The 7,600-nt window shown below is 35.6% G+C and overlaps 2 long non-coding RNA genes across 2 annotated transcripts; one reads left to right on the forward strand and one right to left on the reverse strand.

Annotated features, from left to right (window-relative positions):
- The first annotated feature begins 367 nt into the window (after positions 1-367).
- LOC141045704 (uncharacterized) lies at positions 368-4,153 on the forward strand. Its single transcript, XR_012218067.2, has 3 exons — positions 368-463; positions 1,495-1,555; positions 1,669-4,153. It is a non-coding gene; the product is annotated as an uncharacterized LOC141045704 (long non-coding RNA).
- Positions 4,154-5,946: 1,793 nt separating this feature from the next.
- LOC112280535 (uncharacterized) lies at positions 5,947-7,386 on the reverse strand. The gene is made up of 2 exons (XR_002969348.3): positions 6,749-7,386; positions 5,947-6,334 (listed from the first exon to the last, which is right to left on the reverse strand). It is a non-coding gene; the product is annotated as an uncharacterized LOC112280535 (long non-coding RNA).
- Positions 7,387-7,600: the final 214 nt, after the last annotated feature.

Here is a 7,600-nt window from a genome sequence, read left to right on the forward strand (position 1 = left end):
TAAAAAATAATAGTAATAATAATAAATAGCACTTTTCTATGTTTCAGTCCTTCCAATATCTTGTGACACACAAAGACAACCAGAATTAAGACACTAAAAACCAAAGTTATCTAATTTTGCTAGATGCTTAGGAATTATTTCATCAAATACCATATTACCTCATTATAGGTTTCTAAATAATACATACGTGAACACTAAGTAAAAAAAATCATTAATTGTTGCATCTCGATTAAATTTGAGCTGTTCTAAACTCAATACAATACGCCTGGAAGAGGCGCAAGGACCGAATGCTCATGATAGTAGAAATGGGAGCGCGTCGAAGGGTCGCGAACGACTCCAAATCCAAACGTGGTGACGTAACGACCGACGCGGCCGAACGCCTGCGCACCGCGAGTCCGCGGCGCCTGCCGGGTGGGGAGGCCTATCCGATGCGCGATGGATGAGACGTGTGCAGGCTGAATGTGTGGGTGCCGAGCGTAAACCCTGTTCTCAGCTCCAGCACATGTCGAGCAGATAGCGCATGCTTTTTTGTTGCATGCACAGCGGGTTCAGGTGCTGGTTTGACGCGCAGGGTCTCATTCAGACGCGAAGGCTAGTATTGTTGTGAAATGGTCCGACGTATTGTAGATTTCTGTTTTTGATTACACGTTTTTCAATTGTTTTCTTCTTTTTTCTTTTCTGGGAATTGTTTCGGGTTTAGCGAGAAGTAGATATGGCTGCTGTGTGTTGCCCAAGCACAGTGACCGTCGCACTGCCTGGCTCTCATCGACCAGATTTGGGGCATTCTTATACTAGCCGCAGCTCGTTTGTGAGTCTTGGTCGCCCATGTTCTGGGTTGAAGCGTGATTTGAAATTGAGCGGAAAGAGCTCACAACGGGAGCGAGCGGAGTGCAGGGGGAGGGTTGTAGTGAGGCGACTCGGAGGGGTTAGAGCAGGACTGCCAGTCATTTCAAGCGTGCCTGTTTTGGGGCCTCTGGCGAATGCGGTCTTCAATCCTGTTCTGCTCTTCATAGTGTATGCCGCGGGAGCGTTTAGGTTTTACTCTGGTTTTAAGAAGACAACGTATGCTGACAATTCAGCTACGAAGATTAGCATGACAGCTCTATGGCCAGTGTTATTTATCGCATCGAAAGCGTATCGCAACAACTTCAAGAAGGCTGTTTCATGAGGGGCCCGAGGAGGATGCGAGGGCATGCTTTGGGGTTAAAATTACATTGGAGCAATGTGTAGGATAATGGGACGTTTTAGGCTCGGAGCAACAGTGCGCAGAGTTTCGGTCAAATTACATTAGCAGCAGAAGCTAAAATTGTAGAGTACTTTGTATTTGTGCTAAAGATTTGGGCACATATAAGCGAAACGTGATACATTTAAGACACTTCAGCTGTGGTTTCCCTCGAATTCTTGATCTTGTCATGCTCACACAAATTTTGTTACAGAAACATTCGTATTGGATCTTTATGGTTTTTGCTTTGACTATACTCCTGTTTTTTCTAGGCGGTAAAATCTTGCTTCGACACACGCAAAACTGCAGCAGAAATCATCCTTTACTTTCGAAGTGAGTCACCCGTTATATGTATGAACGTCGCAAATAGAATGTTGAAGAATTATTTTTCTGTAAAATCTACCTTAGAAGCTTGTAATTGATGTCCCTTGGGCTTGCTGAAACAGTGACTAGGTTTCCAGGTTTGTGGGGTTCCGGATGCCTTAGAAGATCCTTGTCAACATGAGACGAATCTTTCTGACGCGTCGAAATCAAGCTGACATAACTTCTTAAATAGAGAGCATATTGAGACTTTCTTCAATTCCACACTATCCTAGGGAAAGATTGTACAAGAAAAGCCTGTGTAATCAAGCACTTGGGGCAGGATCTTGACCTCCATCTCAAACTGTCCAAACTATTCAGGTCTGCGAAATGACCTTGTCAGAAAAGCTGGTCTTGCTCCTGGCAAACTTTTAGTTCCACATATGGAAGACTGCATGGTCAACCACAATGTATGGGTATATATGAGCCATCCTTGCCACACAATACAATGTCTGGATACTTTTGTGCGATAGGCTACATGGCTTGCACTGTGGATAAGAGGAAGAGCACACGCCAGACCCTAGTTGGACAGATGAGATCTGCGTGTAAGTGTTGAGAGGCTTTTTTGGTGGAAGTTAGGGACTGCAAAAGAGACACAGAGCCTATGCCTCCGCCTTGCTCAGAGTATAATTCTACACTTGTGGAGCTGCAAATGATACAGGTGCCCATTGGGTCGTGTTTGACACTAAAATTGTCCCACAAACATAGCATGCAGGGTGTTTTTGATTGGTGTAGGGACAATATTGTTAACATTGTTAAGGGTTTAGAAACTAGTTCAAAAGGAAGTAGATTTGTTGTTATCAAAGAAAGAAAGAAGAAAAAAAAAAAAAAAAAAAAAAAAAAAGAGAGAGAGAGAGGCTTAGGGTGAGATTGCAGTTAAATGAACAACTTGTACTCTTGGGGGTCCATAGACAGCAAAGAGAGGAGTAGTGGCTTAGATGTGGGAGATGGTTTACTTGAGTACCTAAGTCCAAGAAAAGAGGAAGATCTATTCACAACACTAGGTACCCACAAACATGCCAATAAACTTCAACTAAAACAGCAATTTGAAGGAGAGATTCTTCTTTAAGACTTTTAAAAGGAGCTATTTAAGTTTTTTTAAGTAAAAATCACTCCTAGATTAATTGAAGTCAACAATAACTTTGTACATGTTAAAATCAAATACCTTTCCAATCATGTTACTATTACTTATTTTATGGGAGATAACCTTTCCTTATTTATTTTGAGTCTTACATAAGACAACTAGAGAAAGAACTTGGAGGGTAAATTCAAATTGAAAAAACATAGATAAAAGGTAATTTTATATTCAATTAGAATCCACTAAAACAATTGAAAATGTCTTATTATTCTTACGTTATAGACCCTCAATAAAATTTTATACTTTCTAAAGTTGGGACCTAAACTTATCCTAGGTTATATAGAATTTTAATATTTTGAATTGCATAGAGACAATCAAAGTCTCGAATTGAATAACTCTTACAAAATTACTTGACAAGTTTCAAAAAATGACCCCTTAAGTGGAAACCTGCTCAAATTAAGGTCTTGGCATTGTTTCCAACAATCAAAAAATACATAAACTTAGATTCTATGTGATTCTAAATTTTAGAGATGGCTAAGAGCTAGAAGTGCAAGTATTAAATTTAATCATAAATAAGAATAAGTTAATTCTAATTGACTACAATAATCTACCTATATTGTGTAGATTTTATCTTAATAAAAAATATAGAATTAAAAAAGTGTACCATATTAGAAGAATCTAAGAAGAAACAAACAAAAATTCAAGATGGAGCTAAAACTAGCCAAAGAAGCAATAGAAGGAATAATGGGTAATTTGTACAGAGATAGTTCCTTTAAGTAAGTAAATATCAAGGAGAATCATGTCAAGACTAATAGAATTTTGAGGAATTTATTATAGTGCACATACTACATAATATAAACAACCATTGTAAACACAAGATAATAACTAATACAAAATTATACACTCAAGAGTTTATATACCATACAAACTAAATATTATGGATAAAACATTATAAAAAACTATAATCTTAAGTCTTTGAACCTCATAAAGCTTAATTTTAATTAATGGCCTTGATTCTTTTAAAGTTGATGATTGATTATATATATATATATATATATATATCAATCTAATCTAATAAGAAATGGCTTTTATTCTAAAACCTTTTAGAACAAAAAAAACAATAAGAAAAAAATGTAGATTTGTTTATACTTCAAAGTGTGCTAATTCAAAAAATATTTATAGTATTCTATACGTAGATTCATTCTTTATAAAAAAAATCTTTAGAAAGCTTTCAATTCCATCACAACTTATTAAACAATAATATATTTTTTTCTCTAATATAGAGTAATTGAGAAAAATGACCTTTAACCTACAATGACACATCTCTTATTTGTTATGATTTCTTTAGATAATTAGAACCACTTTCTATTTTTTTTTTATGAAAAAAAAAAAATGTAAATTAAGAATCCATACTACTAAATTTAATAAGAAAAATCCTTAAAAAACCATGACTTTTTATTCTAAATCCAAGATATTAGGTGGTTAAGTTTCTTAAATCTCTAATTTTGTATTAAATGATTTTTGGTACAGAACTAGAACCAAGAATAAACCTACTTGTAACTTGTTCATATGACATAGAAGCATTATAATAAATGCCGAGAGATTAAAATAAGTGCATAAATTATTAAATATTGCATGTTTTTCTTTCTTGTAATCTTACTAATAATCCTTCATAAGTTTTAGAAACACTGTCGTATTGTAGTTGTTTATAATATGTAAAAATTAATTAAAAAATATAATATATTTATAAGTCTTAATGTAAATTTTAGTAGTTTGTAGGTTAATTTAAAGAAAGTTGATTTAAGAAAATTTATTTTGAAATTTACTTATATTGATTATAGTATTTAAATTATATAGGATTAAGACATTTAATATAAAATTTAAGGAGAATATTGGAGCTCAAAGATGAAGATCCAAGCCTCTAAGGAACTTATTTGGAAGGATGAAAGAAAGGTATGGATGGATGAAGACAAAAGGTAAAGATCTTCATCCCTATTAATCAAAGGCCATGCCCAATAGGTATTTAGTAGGCTCTCTACGACCACAACAAGGATTTTGGCAACTTTAGAAGGGAATTTTGAGAATCAAAATAAAAGGTTGTAAGGTTTAGGATTTAGGCTAAAATTTTTGTACAAATTTTAGAAGATTTGGAATTAGGGTGATGAAGTTATAGCCATTTGAAGTTAAAGTATCTTTTTAAGTTATATTGTTGCTAATTTGAAGATAAAAGAAGTTTTATGATAGATTTTGGAGAACCAAAGGTATAGCTACAAGGGCGATTTTAAGATCTACATCTTTTGTAAAAGAATTTTTGCATTTGGAGTTTGGATAAAGAAGTTATAGAGCATTGAAGATATTACATGTATTTCAAAGGCAATAAGTGAGTCATTTTGTTGATAGTAATGGTCGGAGCCATATCTTGAGTTTTTGGATGAATTTTTGGCTCAAAATTTCTAAAAGTGTGTTCTATTAGGTTAAGAAGTTATATATCAAAGTTTTATGGTATTTAAATATTTGGTTTGTGAGATATGAAGAAATTTGCACATGGGTGTATATAAGCAAGGATTTGAAGCTATTGTTAGGGTTTTGGCAATATCTAAAGATTCATAATGAATTTATGGTTGAAATTTTTTGTGGTAGTTTTTAAAAGAATATTAGTACTTCTTGTAAAATTTGGATTTTTTTGGACAGTCCAATCATGAGATATGAGTTGTTAAAATTTGGAAAAAATTCACCTTAAGGATATATATGGTTTTATATTATTTTTATCACATTTTTGGTGATCTTTGATACTTAGAGCTTATGTATTGATGTAATTGCCCCTATAAGAACAATTATATATATAAACTTGGTATTTTTTTTTTAATATTGAAACTTGATTGAAGAATTAATGACATCCAAAAGCCTTGTGCTTTCTTAAGGCAAATTCTCTCTACTTTCATAACACTCCAAAGTTTAAAAGGTGTGGAAATGGACCAAAAACCTATTTTTTCAACTCTCTCTACAATGGTTCTTTAAATCCTTAGGATTGTTTTAAACCTCAAATAAGGAGTCTTCAACAAAAGCTTTTTAAGCATTTCCATTTATATAATGAAAAATAGATTTTTTTATAAAACATTTCAAATGCTAGTAATATATATATATATATATATATATGCAATAAAACTAATAAAATTTGAAAGATTTATAATATACTAAAAGAATTTGCTAAAGCAATACCTCCATATTGTTAATGCAACATTGGATGTGCACATAATAGGAAGATGAGGAATAGAGGAATATATAATTATACAAGTTGAGCATTGTTGTCTTTGTAAAGAGAGCAAGAAAGGGTGAACATTGATGTACAAACTATGGTGGTGACATTCACAAAAATCACGAATTGTAATCTCTTTGAAAAATGGTGACACCCACACAGTAATTGCAACCCCATCAAGCTTAACTATGGTCTTTCCCTTGGACACACGATGTTAACATGACAGAAATATATTTGAAGGAACCTTGATTTCTTCAAAAAGTTCCCAGTCCTTGTACAATAATTTCTCTCTTGCAACAGCATCAGAAGAGGTCTCTGCAGACACTACATGTTACATGTAGCAGCCTCCTCGTTCCTCCAAGAGCTACTGCATTCTGTTTATAGTTTTGTCTTATGCGAGGGAACCAAGGTCCTCTTGCTGAAGGAACACAAACATGAACAACGAACACAGTGTAGATAAACAATTTTAGCTTTGGGACATAATTTCTGTGCAGACACCTTCGTCAGTGACAATAAAATCAAGTAAAATTAATAAGCCAGATAGGGTTGAAGGCTTACAAGCCTTAAACTAGAACAGGGGAACACACAAACTGCACCAGAACAAGCATCAATCTTCAAGACAATATCTTAACAGCAATGAAGCCATCTGATGAGGTTGGAAAGGGGTTGGTTTGCTAATATTTTGAAAAATTTAACAACAGTTTAAACAGTCTCGAGTGCGCATGAACAGGCCTTTGCATCCTCATCTGGCACCCAATCTCCGGCAGATGGTCAGACCTAAATTAGAAATTCTGAAATCTAACGAAGTGATACCAAATTGGCGTAAACTTACATGGGTAGGATCTTATAGTCACCTTCATCTCCTTCAGGGTCCTTACTAGAAGCATGCAAAAGACTTTTTGCGGACAGAACCATGGCAACCATATTTTGATGATCGTTGAGACTTTCAATCAATGTCCCGCTCAATATCCCTATATCTTGAGACAGTATTCTACAGAGAATGCAAGCCACATTCTCAGAGCGCCTATATGACAGGATCTGTGACAGCGTCATAAGAATCGGAGATGTTTCACCGCCATACCTCTTGGCATGAACAGTGCACTACCATGATTCCTCTTGAGAGAAACCAGTAACAGCCAGGAATACAATTTTTCTGACACTGATGCAGGCTAACTTACGAAAAACTCGAGAAGAAAGGGAGCACAGTTACGACGATGAACTCGACCGCGACAAGCTGTAATGGATACTAACGCAGGCTGACGTGAAGACATCCTGCACGTATTGCAACCAGACATCGCCCACGGACCAAACCAGCACTGAAAGAAGCAGTAGAAGCGACACAACATAAGCCTTGAGCACCACAGACCAAACCATGCTCCTGGAGTCCAACTCCAACTCCGCCAGCTCCATTGTAACAAAACTTACAACAAGCCCCAGGAATGTAACTCGCACAGAAATGTCTAAACCACTGCATATCCCCGGTACTGCAGCCAAACAACAACAGGCCTTGTTCTATCCGTCCTAACACACCACCCACTGCTGCCAAAACATGTCCACGCACATCAACCACCTCACATCCGCACTGACAACTAGATTCCTACTGTGACGGCGACAGTGTGGCTCCACTGAAGATCGATCTCTCTCCGGATGAACAACCACCACCACCAGTAGTGTGGAATCAGAC

This window comes from Physcomitrium patens, chromosome 1, assembly GCF_059467195.1.
Source record: "Physcomitrium patens ecotype Gransden chromosome 1, ASM5946719v1, whole genome shotgun sequence".
In the NCBI taxonomy this organism is placed as follows: Eukaryota; Viridiplantae; Streptophyta; class Bryopsida; order Funariales; family Funariaceae; genus Physcomitrium; species Physcomitrium patens.